The sequence below is a fragment of the Gossypium raimondii genome, chromosome 8 (assembly GCF_025698545.1).
Source record: "Gossypium raimondii isolate GPD5lz chromosome 8, ASM2569854v1, whole genome shotgun sequence".
Taxonomy (NCBI): Eukaryota; Viridiplantae; Streptophyta; class Magnoliopsida; order Malvales; family Malvaceae; genus Gossypium; species Gossypium raimondii.
The window spans coordinates 45215682-45229676 of NC_068572.1; positions in this window are offsets into that span (position 1 = coordinate 45215682).

Sequence of the window (13995 nt, forward strand, 5' to 3'; positions counted from 1 at the left end):
AGAAGAAATAAAGAAAAGTCCTAAGAATCCTTGAATTCGAAAGATTTCACAAATCCTTCAAACGGCTCTAATCTCCCTCCAAAGAATATCAATGGCAAGAAGAAGGTTGAAGATGGCTCCCACAATCAAAAGATTGTTAAAACAACTTCTAAAGAAAGCTCAAGAGAGAATTCTTGGAGAAAACCTCAAAGAAAATTCGCACTTTAACAAAACCGAAATTTCAATGTATTTGAGTAGTGAATAACAAAGGTGGCGGCCATCACTTATATAGGCCACAAACTAATCCTAATCTGATTAGAAAACTTATAAATTAACTCTAATTAATAAAATACTAAGAGAATTTCGCCAAGCACTTTAAGTGGGTAATGTTTTGGGCGAAATTTAACATATCCTATTCCTAGAGCCTAAAATTAAATTAACAATTAAAACATGTTTACAAGTTGGGCCCTTTGACATTTTGGCCTGATTTTCAACTAAATATGTATGGATTTCTTGATTTGGCTGGAAATTGCTTATTGGGCCTCGCCTTCAAGACTTTGGGCTTGTGATCCAGCTCCTACCAAATTTGGGTCGTTGATGCTCGTAACGGAGATCCAATGCACCTTGGCTGTAAGATTCGGTTTCTTGGACCAAGATTTCCAAGATTTGAAATCTTGATTTTCTCGATTCTTGACCAAGATTTCCAAGATTTGAAATCTTGATTTTCTCGATTCTTGAAATCGCTCCAAACAGCAAAATTGGGCCAAGATTCGGTTTCTTGATTTTCTTGAAAACAAGAAAGTGAATCTTGATTTTCTTGTTCTTTTGTGTACGCATCTAAGGCCTTGCTAACAAATTCTTGAATGGTCCCATTTAGTTTGGAATGCATTTGTCGGGCCTTTGATCTCGTTATTGGGCCTTGTGGTAGTTTGAGCCCATCACGTTCTTGGGATGGGCCTTTGAGACTCGTATCATTCCCCCTTCCTCAAAAAGATTCGTCCTCGAATCTGAAAAATCAAATGGACTCGACTTTCCTCGATCGAATGGGACTAATGGCAATTGAATCCACTGAAAAGAATAGCCATGAGTTAGTAAATAGCAACGCAAACAAACTTGTAGCCCAATCATAAGCATAACAAAACAAGTATAACGCATGCAAATTGACAGATTCAGATTACCATGCAAACAAGCTAATTTACTCGCCAATGCCTCGTCAAATATTCGAAACAAATATGGACATGTTTTAAGGCATTCAGTCATCTCAAATTGTTTCCACAAACCATGAATAAATTGCGAGTAATAAATCAAATGGTAAACATAATCGTCACAAGCAAGTATTTGAAAAGATTCACACGGTTCACAGAGTTGCACAATCATACCATGCATTAATCGACGGACTATGGATTCACTCACACATGCATCAAAAACAATAATCTTTTTATCAATCATTAAAACAGATAGATCATCAATAAATAAAATAGGATAGTCAAGCACGTTTCGATCTAAGTGTTTTACAAAAATTAAATCATCAACACGATCTTTGTCACTATCCGCGGAGTACAAAGGTGTTTCAAAAGTTTCAAGCATCTTACCTTTATAAGCAGAAGAATAAGGGTCAATTTTACCTTTTTCATTTAATACAAACCTTCGCTCATCGGGGGCATAGTGTAGTCAAAGCTCCGTTGTTGAGTTAACCTTTGTCAAATGGAACTCAAACTTTATGTATAACCATAGAAATTGTTTAAGGCACGAATATAAATTGAAAACAAACTTGGCAAAGCTCGTTACCTTATTCAAAAACCAAGTATCAAAATAATAGAAAGTATTTGCCAAAATAAATTTGCACAAATTCGAGGATTTTACACAAGGCAAATTAAGAGAATAACAACTCACGCTTCCTTTCGTAATGACTTTATCAACCACAATCAAAGAATAACAATTAATTGGATCAAAATGAGAGGATCTTTTAAGAACTAAGTCACCAAAAGTTTTATCAATTATTTTCAAATCTGCACTGGACTTGGTTGCTAAAATTTCCTTACCTCGCTTACCTTCGGGCTCATGTGGTTGGATTTCATCTTTGGCTATGTTGATTGTATGAAAGCGTCTTTCATTTGAGAGGTATTGAAGTTGAAAGTTATCTTTCGGTCTTTCGGGAACCTGAAAAGTAGCAACACAAGAAAAATTCATATCTTGGTTAGTGGAAACATTCCTCACTACCCTTTCCTTGTCTTTTTCTTTTGTTTCTTTTTCTAACTTATTTTCTCTTCTTTCTCCAATTTCTTTTTCACTTTTCTTTTCTGTTTCACATTCCTTTTTACTCTCAATCTCTTTTTGCTCTTTTTCATTCTCTTTTTCTTTTTTCTCACTTGTTTTAACAACAGAATTTTTCAGTTTGATTTGGTCCTCATGGACTTGTTCCGAAGTGAGCGGCACTAAGGTGATTTTCCTTCCTTGATGCTTGAAAGAATACCTATTGGTACGACCATCATGAGTGACCTTTCGATCTAGTTGCCATGGTTCCCCTAGCAACAAATGACAGGCTTGAATAGGTACTACGTCGCACACGACTTCGTCTTGATACTTACCGATAGAAAAGGCGATGCGCACTTGTTGAGTAACCTTAAATTGGCATTCGTTGCTAAGCCCTTGTAGTTGATAAGGTCGTGGATGCTTGGTAGTGGTTAAGCAAAGCTTTTCCACCATCGTCGTGCTGGCTACGTTCGAGCAACTTTCACCATCAATAATAACTCTACAAAGCTTACCTTGTACATGGCAGCGAGTATGAAAGAGATGTTCTCGTTGCTGCTCGCTCTTTGGTTTTGCCAAAGAGGGTTGTCCACGATCATGAAGATCATAATCAGTTCTAGGGACACGCCGAGGAGCGCGCCTATGAGCAGGAGGCTGGTTATCCACATCGTCTTTAATTGGATCTCGATATTGAGGCTCTTGATTCAACCACACCTCATTGATAGTAGCAGTCAACGCTCGAAGTGCAGCAGCCTGTTCTTCCAACTGTTGTTGGAATTTTTTAAATGTGTCATCATTATTATCACCTTTGGACATTTTCAAAAATTTGCAAAAAAATAAACACTAAACACTCAAAAATAAAAGTTAGCAAACCTCACCGTTAATCACTCAAAAAGAAAAATCAAATTCTCAATGAGGTGGAATTCAGTCTTGTGAGTGCTTTAGTAGAGTTTATATCAACCAATTAGAGAGTGTATGAACCGGACTACCGAAGAATCCTAATTTGCACTAGGATGCCAAAGACTGACGAGACACCAATTGATTCGTGTTGCACCGAGGAAGGATTGTGCACACGTTTAAATCCTACTAACACAAGAAACAAGAAGGTGTTAGATATTGTAAAGGGAGAGTAAAAAGCAAACAAATGAAAACCTATAGCTAAGAATCAATAAAAATTGCTGAAACCAGAAAACCCGAAAAACTGCGGCGTAACTTGACAACTTCGTTCAAGGTGTTCCTGATCTCAAAAAATCATGAAAATAAATCTGAAATGTCCTTAAATATTGAATTTTTGATCTGGAAAGTTTGGGCACCAAACTCAACCCGCTGAATATTTTTTAAAATTTTTATTGGATTTCGTCTTTTTTCAATTTTTTGACTTTTTTGACTGATTTTTTTTGTGGGAATAATTTTTTTTATATTCAATCACAGTGCCACAAATATGTATGTAAAATTTTAGATCAATTGGACAACGTTTACCCTCAAATGAATTTTTTTGAAAGATTTTTCTGGATAAAACTGCTGTTTTTGCTTTAAAAATTTGAGATCAGTTTAGAAATCAACCAAGAACACCCAAAACGCCCAAAATCTGATACCAAATGATATGGGGTTGCGCACGGACCAAGATCGAGTTGCCAAGTCACGGGAAACTCTTACGAAAGCTCTAACGAATAGATCTGAAATCAAAACAAATAATGAGATTAAATCTGGAAATTTCAAGATCTGGAATAAGAACCCAAAAATCAGCAAGATATAATCAAGAATCGAAACACTTAGGAGAAGGGTTTCTTTAAAACCAAGATCATGAATTAGCAATCAAGAACAGATCCAATCTGCCGAATCTGAGAAAACAAACACAAGCAACAAATTAAACTTAAAATTTCAGCAAATAAATGGAATAAAATTGGGGTTTTGGACGGCAAGAAGAAAAGAAGTAGAATCGAAGAATCAAACGCAATTGAAAGGAAAGAAAGGATGCGAATCTGCCAATGAGTTGATTCGGCCAAGAATGATCAATTTCCAGTAACCGAATGTTCCCCAAATTGAATATGACCCAATCGGCCAAGCCCTAGAAATTGGGGATTTTGATATCGAATCGTTGCTGCCAACGAGGGAAAAATAAATTGTCGATTCTTGGAGTTGGAATGTGGCTGAAAGAACACAAGAATAACAGCAAATAAGTAAGATAAAGAATTGACCCAAGAGAAACAAAGAAATAAATCGAAACAGCAAGAAATAAAGAAAAGTCCTAAGAATCCTTGAATTCCCGAAAGATTTCACAAATCCCTTCAAACGGCTCTAATCTCCCCTCCAAAGAATATCAATAGCAAGAAGAAGGTTGAAGATGGCTCCCACAATCAAAAGATTGTTAAAACAACTTCTAAAGAAAGCTCAAGAGAGAATTCTTGGAGAAAACCTCAAAGAAAATTCTGCACTTTAACAAAACTGAAATTTCAATGTATTTGAGTAGTGAATAACAAAGGTGGCCGGCCATCACTTATATAGGCCACAAACTAATCCTAATCTGATTAGAAAACTTATAAATTAACTCTAATTAATAAAAATACTAAGAGAATTTCGGCCAAGCACTTTAAGTGGGTTTTTTAATGAAATTTAACATATCCTATTCCTAGAGCCTAAAATTAAATTAACAATTAAAACATGTTTACAAGTTGGGCCCTTTGACATTTTGGCCTGATTTTCAACTAAATATGTATGGATTTCTTGATTTGGCTGGAAATTGCTTATTGGGCCTCGCCTTCAAGACTTTGGGCTTGTGATCCAGCTCCTACCAAATTTGGGTCGTTGATGCTCGTAACGGAGATCCAATGCACCTTGGCTGCAAGATTCGGTTTCTTGGACCAAGATTTCCAAGATTTGAAATCTTGATTTTCTCGATTCTTGAAATCGCTCCAAACAGCAAAATTGGGCCAAGATTCGGTTTCTTGATTTTCTTGAAAACAAGAAAGTGAATCTTGATTTTCTTGTTCTTTTGTGTACGCATCTAAGGCCTTGCTAACAAATTCTTGAATGGTCCCATTTAGTTTGGAATGCATTTGTCGGGCCTTTGATCTCGTTATTGGGCTTTGTGGTAGTTTGAGCCCATCACGTTCTTGGGTTGGGCCTTTGAGACTCGTATCACTAGGGTATTTTAGAAGGGGTACTCATCCTACTTAGTAAAGGATACAAAAGAGCCACAATTCAATTTGACAACACAGAAGTGATCAAAGCCTTGGCTGATAATAGGTTGGAAGACTCGGGCATTATAGTCCTTAGAAGAGTACGACGACTCTTAAGAGCTGAAGGACAATGGTAGTTGAGATATATACCTAGAGAAGATAACATAATTGCGGATCACTAGACCAAGCTGGGTCTTACATGGCAATCAAGTTTACAAATCTTTGATGTTATCCCTAATGAAGTCTCACATACTTTCCAACATGACAAAGCAAAGAGCTTTTTTTTATCTTTTTAATCTGATGTAATTGTGTTGTTTATTTATTCACAAATAAATAAATAAAATTATTCGAGTTAAATTAAAAACAAATTAAACCAATCATTAATCCTCTTAGCAAATATCACTAAATTACAAATTAAAAAACATAAATGTTATGTATGTCGAAACCAACTTTTATTTTGGAAAAAAACAAAAATTAGTTGTCGACTTTAAAAAAACAAAAATTGGGAGTCGCTACAAATCTTTTATCGAGGTGTGATTGGATCACCTAAAAAATAGCTTTGGTCTACGAGTTTTAGAAAAATAGATCCGGGAGTCGGTTACGTACGAGGAAGGATTAGCACCCTCGTAACGCCCAAAATTGGTACCTAGTTAATTAATTAGTGTCTTAATGTCGAAAATTTAAAAATATGATCCTTAATAAAAACTTAAAAAACGTTACTTATTAAGACTCTTATCATTTCGGAGAAAGAAAATGTCACACCCAATGCGTTAGGGCACGGCATTCTAATTCCTCAAAAATGAATTAGTCCAAAATACTCGTGTAATAAAATTTAAAAGAATATTCATTTGTTTAAGATTTATAAAGAAATCGCGGCCCAATACGTTAGGGCACAATTTCTCAAAATCCTAAACTTGGAATATTTCCTTTGTTATTATTTTTTTTAAAAAATCTTTGTCTCGAGAAATCAATACGTCACATCCAATATGTTAGGATACAACATATTAAATTCCCGACAACAAGCTTTTCATTTTATTTTTTGATTAATGAGCAATTCTCGATTGTTAGATTTAACGAAGAAAATTGGAACCCAATACGTTAGGGCTCAATTTCCTTGAAAATCCTAAATACGAGTATTATCTCAATTTTGAAAATTTTAAAATCGAGTAAAAAAATGATGTAATGCTACATTAAGTGTAAAATACAATAATAAATACAACAATGGCATAGAAATAAACGAAATTAATGTACATAAAAAACAACGACATGTAAAGTATCAAATGAACAAAATATAAATGAAAACATAAATCAATAAGCAAATGAAGGAAAAACAAAAAAAAATATATAAAGAGAAAAAAGGTACAAAATATATACATGAAATTATAAAGAATAAAAGACATACACATGGGTTTAAATATAAAATTTTGGCCTATAGAATTTATAACAAAATATATATAATGCATTTATGAAAATAAAGAAAATATATAAATATACATATATATATATATTATAACATATGTGTTGAAAATATAAGTTTGTATTTAAGCAAATAAAAACATAGACATGTAGTATATATATATAAATATTCATTAGAAAAATATATAAATACATACATGTATATATATACAAAAGTAAAAAAATTGAAACTAAATATAAAAGTATATATATGTATATAAAAGTTAGGAAGTAAAACAAAAATAAAAACATATGTATAAAATATATATAAGCATACGATACTATATATAAAACAATATATATTACATAAAAACGATGCATGCATGAATATAAAAATAAAAATAATAATAATGATACAAGATTAATGATGCCACATAATAGTATTAATAATATTAAAATAATTAATTTAATAATAAAAACTAAAATAACAAATAGAGGATTAAATAGCATCAATAATCAAAGACCAATGAATTTAAAACAAAGAGTATAAAATAAAAAAATAAGGCCAAATAAAATGTAAACATATTTGAAAATAATGAATTTGAAAATGAATAATAAGGGAAAAAGAGATTTGAAATCAACAATATACAAATCAATAAATAAATTATACACAAATCAACAAAATAAGAACGCAAGAGAGAGAGAAATTTGAGTAAATACTCTTAAGAATTATTATTTCTCCCCACTTCCGTCCCTTTTACAATGAAGGGAGAGGCATCTATTTATAGTTGAGCCTCCCCAAATCCAACGGGACAGATTAATTACATCAACGGCTAAGATTAAAAGGTATCTACAAATTAAATATCTAAGATTACTAATTAAAAGCTAAAGTTACATATTTTATGTAACTAAATTGGTTAATTTATGAAAATGCACCACTAATTTTGCCATATTTATTGAATTTTGTGCAGGAATGTAATTTGGGGCTAAATAGAAGAAAAAGGAAACAATTGGGCCAAATTGAAGAAAGAAGCAAAAAAGGAGGGCCAAAGTAGAATTTTTCCAATATTAATTAGCTGAAAATTTTGTTGACTTAGTGGGGGAGATTATTTTGGGATTTATTTTATTATGGGATATTTTTCCTTAATTTCCTATGACTAGTTGGCTCCTAATTTAGTAAATCCCCTAGTATAAATAGAGCTTGTATTGTTCATTAATTCATCAATCAAAAATATTAAGTTCTTGTCTTTCAATACATTCTCTCTTTTCTCACGTAGCATTGTTGTTTCTTTAGTTTTCTTTCCTTCAATTTTTAATTTCCAGTAGCTAATCACCAAATCAAGCCATTTGCAATTCCTTTTTCAATTTTTTTCCAAATAGTCAACCACCCCACTTTAATATATTCCAACCCCCATACTCAATCACATCACCCATCTTTTCACCATTTCTACCTTATTTAATTTATCAAATACCAACATGCCCCAAACCTTAGCCAACTAAACCCATTTTCAGCTTTAGACCGAAATTAGCCTCGTCAAAACCCGTGAGTTACGAACCCGAGCCATTTAACTCCTAAAATTCCAGTACTTATTACTTCTCCGGATTAAGAGTATGATTTTGTCAGCTCATAAAGTCGATCAACACTAAGTCAAAAAGACGCTGTTTGATTTAGTGTGATTAGACGACTGATTGGAATTCCGAAAGGAACGTTTCTAATCGGTTTTCTGTGAACACATTGGCGTGTCAAGTGGAGATTGCTGTTTGGTTCCGTCAAGGGAAGGAGTAACCGGATTTAAATGTCCCATGCGGTTGTGGGCATTGGTTCGAGCTAGGCTCTTCTAGAATGCAAAGCTTCCAGAGTTCTAAATCACGAACGTTTCGTGGTTGTTCGATCGGTAAGAGTTAGTTATTGGACGTTCCATAACTAATTTACACAAGGAAGAGTTGGTGTCTGAGGCGTCCTTGGTAGCTATAACTAGCTTATTGGAAAAGAGGAGTTCATCCAATTTCGAGGATCGGTTCAAAGACGAGGAAAATTCGCGCCTAAAGCTGAGCTCATTCTAATTAATTTTCCTTAATATTTATTTCACGGTTTTTATTATTCTGTTTTCAACTTTTACTTTTGACGTTATTTTTCTGTTAATTTCAGGTTCTTAAATTTTTATCCCCCCCCGAACGTCTTGGGCACGACAGCTACCCCGACATAAATCTGGTCAAGCGAGCAACAATTTACAGTAAACCAGTCTCTGAGGGATCGACCCTACTCCCTATACTGCATAATTTCCAAACTAAGGCGTAGGTTTATATTGGTGGATTCGACACCCATCAATTACAAAATCATATCTTTTAAGATTGCATATCATATCTAAGATTACATATCATATCTAAGATTGCATATCCTTGAAGATTATGTTTCCATATGCATCAAGCTTGTAGATAGACCTTCAACCTTTTCAAGTAATGGGCCATCCCGATCGGGCCAAATGATATAATTTTGGACTTTGTTTTATTATTTTGGGTTTATTATTTTTTTATGAGCCCGGGCTAAATTGGCCTATTACAATGTATATTTGAAAACTGTTTTAAAACAAGGAGAAGAACAATGATAAACTATATTTGCCTCAAATTTATCATTATGGAATTTTAAATATATATAATTTAGCATTTTATATAGTTTAAATATTTTTAGTAATATTTTGAATATATATTTATCAATTTTTGGAAAAAGATATTTTTATAAATATTTTGAATTATTGAAGATTATTTTGAGTTCTTTCTAATTTTTGAGAGGGATCAATTTGCACATATTTAAAACTATCGGGACCCAAAGAGTTTTTGCATCAATTTGTTATTAAGTTATTTGAATTATTTGAGTTGTAAGATTTAACTCGCTCGAACTTAAAATTTTGAATTACATATTCATGTTGATTCAAAAAATCTATTAACTCGAATAACTCAATTTGGTTAACTCAAAATTAAAAAATATTAATTTTTCGAATCGAATCGAGTTTTGTTCACTCCTTCAAATTTAATACTGCAATAGTGAATTTAAAATCAATGATGATTACAACAATTTTTTTACAAATTAAGGACATTATTTATAATATGTAAATACATAACAAAAACTGTACAAATTAAGGGAATATGAGCATTTACGCTTAGCGTGTCGGGTTTTAAACCCATACTCTTATATTCTTGAAATTAATAAATACGAGTTCTTAAATCATAATCTACTTCTTTATTATAACTATGATTATAAATTTATTTCAACATAATATACTTTCTTATTAATGTATAAATTGTAATAATTTATCATATTTTACAACAAGAACAAGTGAGTAAAATGTGCTTCTAGATAATCTTACTTACTGTCAATCAAATATTTAGATCTTATATTCCAGCCAAATGAACTGAACAATGCAACCTTATATTCCGCCTATAATCTTATTACGTAACGTAATTACATCATGGACTATGTTTGTCATCTACTAACCCACGTTAGGACTAAGCCCAATCCATATATCATCTCTGAGATAATAGCTTTTTGATAAAATGCCAAAAAGAGTTATTATTATAACAATGAACCTGTCCATTTATATATATCAAGCTAATTCACCCTCTGCTACCATATAATAAAAACAGGATAATGTGTTTGTGTTTAATAATAATAATAATAAAATTTTGGAGATTAATATTAATAACGGTAAAAACCTCATTACCTTTTTTAAATAAAATTTTATTCAAATAATTGCATTATTATCTAATTCCGTATTTATTATATGCAAATTATTATTCCAATTCGAATATAAATTAAATTTTATTATCTATCAAATATCAGAATCTGCAAAAGAAAATCTATTTTAAAATCTAAATTCAAATTCATTAAAATTCTTTTTATTTATATATAAAATAAAATTTATAAGGTGAATTTAAATATATGAATCTGCATTTATTATCTAAATAAGCAATACAAATTCAAATAATATACTTTAAATCTGCTATGGATAATAATTTTAAATTTTAAACTCAAATATTATTTAAATATTAAAAATATACAATCCAACTTAAAATTGTCCCATTAATTGCGAATTAGAAGAGAATTATAAAATATGAATTATTGGGTTCAGATAATTATAAAGCTATATAAAAATTGTGTTTCTTGTCCGTATTAAAATATTTAATATTTTATATGTTAATGATTCGTTTTATGTTGTTGCTCATTCCATCTCATATTTAACATAATAAAGATTTAGTCATGTTTGGTAAATAGAATTTTGAGTGTTTTTTAATTGATTTGAGCATAAATAGAGGTTTGGATAGTCAAACCCTCTAATTGTAGTGTTTGGTGAATCGAGGTTTGCAAGAGTTTGTTGAGCTAAAACCTCCAAAATCAAAAACGCAGGAATGAACAACTTTTTTCACAGTTGATTGAGAATGAGATATGTGGATTGACATATCTGGCCATGCTTGTTAAAAAATTACTTCATTTACCACATGTATCTATTTCTTGAATATTTATGTACACTTAATTTATTTTCAATTTACTTGTGTAAAATGATTTCTTATGCAACTTTATATTAATTGAAATATGTTATTTGACAAATTTATTCAAAGTGTGACATAATTATCACTAATTTACATACTAAGAATATGACATAATTATCACTAAGAATATAGTTTACAATTATATTGATACACTATTAATATTTATCAATTTCCACAAGGTTAACATTTGCAAATAAGGAACTTAAGAAATTTGTTTATTTAAATTTTCAAAATATTCACTAACTAATTTCCATAATGTTTAAATTCCTTCAGATTAATGTTTTATTTCAATAATTTCAATGTGACACACTTATTTGTTATTTTACACATAGTAGCTTTCAGCTATCAACTAAGTTTTACCAAACACTTTTAAATAAACAGTTAATAGAATCAGTCGATCAAATTAGTTAATAGAATCAGTTAGTCAAACTAGCTACTGCAATTAGCAATCAACTACCACCTATAAGGTAATTGCCAAACAGGGCCTTAATTTAAAGAAAGATATGTCTTCATAATTTTTGTGTTACTTCTTTTTGCATGTTTAAAGTTGTATAAATTTATGTATATTTTTATAGGCTCCTAATACATTTTATGTAAATTGTAGCATGTTCATACATTACATTGTGTTATAATGTTACTTTTGTGACAATTTTATTTGTTTGAATAATTATATCTGTAATATATTATATAAATAAGGTAAACTATTTAATTGATCATTTAAATAAAAAAATTAATTCGGTTACTGGCGTTATAATAATTTATCGTGTTAATCACTCTTTCGTTAAATCACTAACAACAGTTGATTGTGTACACTATGTCATCATTTTTTACTTTTTTTTAACCCCATTACTGTTCATCATCTTCCTTCTATGCCATACTCTTGCTTCCACCTTCTTTTTCTTCTTCTTCCTTTCTTTTTTCTAAACAAACTTCACATTTATTTGCCTAGGAGCTTCTTAGTTGTTACCCATTCTGCATGGTTCAGGCAATCCAAGCTAACAGCAACCTAGTGAAAAATTACTTTTTATTAAACTATTTAGTAAATCATGCATATAGTACCTCATATATAGATAAATCAGAATTAATTAATATACAATTTTAAGCTCTGATTTTCCAAACAAAATCTCACAAAATCAAATTCCATTTCTCAATTTCCATATATATTGCCAGAAACAAGGGAAAAAAGAACTTATAGGCAGGGCAGTTCAAAGATGACAACTTCCTTGCCCTGAAATGAAAATTTAAAAAAAAAATACATAATTAAATTGTTATATAATACTTCACAAACCCAGAATTCGATTCGTCCAGGTGATTCGGAACTTGACTCGATCAAGGAAAGGATGTCATCCAACTCGCCACATTTGCTAGCTCGTCACTTCCAGCTTGCCGCCTTCACTAGCTTACCACTCCGCTAGCTTGCCACCGACGTCTCGCCTCACCACCTCACGAGTTGCACCCTTTACCATGATACTTCTCTACCTAAAAAGAGACGTTTAAGGGTACATGTCCAGTCTAAAGGGGGAATGTGTCATATGCATGGAGCCTAACTATCCCCTATCATGTCACATAAGTAAATCGTGCCTTATAAATATAGAAGAATTGCTCTTAAGGGGGTCGAGAAAAAAACCATCAATAATTGGTGTGGTGAGCATGGACACACTTCTGGCTTTCAAATTGAACACAGATTGATATGGCTCACCCAAACGAGAGATCCCCTAACACACCTTTTTCAAGCCAGAATGTGAGAGGAGAGGCTAATAATCATCCCGATAAACTTGATCTATTTGCGAATTGGTTCGCGAACAGGCTAAAAACTTGGACAGCTCAGATCAGTAGGAAACACATCGTAATTTTAACCTTAATTTTCCATCAAATCAAGAGATTTCCAACCCATCTAACCAGGAGACTCTGAAACAGCAGCTTGTAAGCCTACAAGAGCAGGTATGCATTTTGAAGGAGCAGACGGTACAGTAGAATGTCATATATGAAGAGCAACAACTTTTTCATCAAGAATAGCTCAGACAGAATGAGAAGAAGATGCGAAAGATGTAGTCAAACCATTTTGGTCATCATGATAACAACATGCCCTTATAGGAGGAGGACTATGGAGTATATGCAAGGCCATGGCAATAGAAAATGGATGCCTTGTGCCGAGACATGTAGACACTACATCTTGATGTCGAGGACATGGATTGAGTCTTTTGTTCTAACAATCTTTTAGCCATAGAAATTGTAGTGGTGGATTTACCTTTAGAGTTTAAAGTGCCAAAAGAGGTTTTCGAGGGAAGAAGGGACCTACGGCCATAATCTGATGTAGTACAACGACTACATGAATTTTTTGGGAGCCTCGGATGTTACAAAGTGCAAGGCTTTCTCCACGACTTGAAGGGAAACGCTAAGGATTAATATTTTTATTTGTCATAGAGTTCTGTTAGGAGTTTCATGCAGTTAGGTTAGTTGTTTCTAGGAAGATTTCGCGCCCACAGAACAATTATGAGTACTTCAATAGGCTTAATATTGGTCAATCAGAAGGAAGATGAGTCTTTGAAAGAGTATATAAAGCGTTTTCATATGGCTTCCTTGAATATAAAAAACTTGGAAGATCAAAAGGCCATTGATGCTTTCATCATGAGGTTGTTGAGTGACT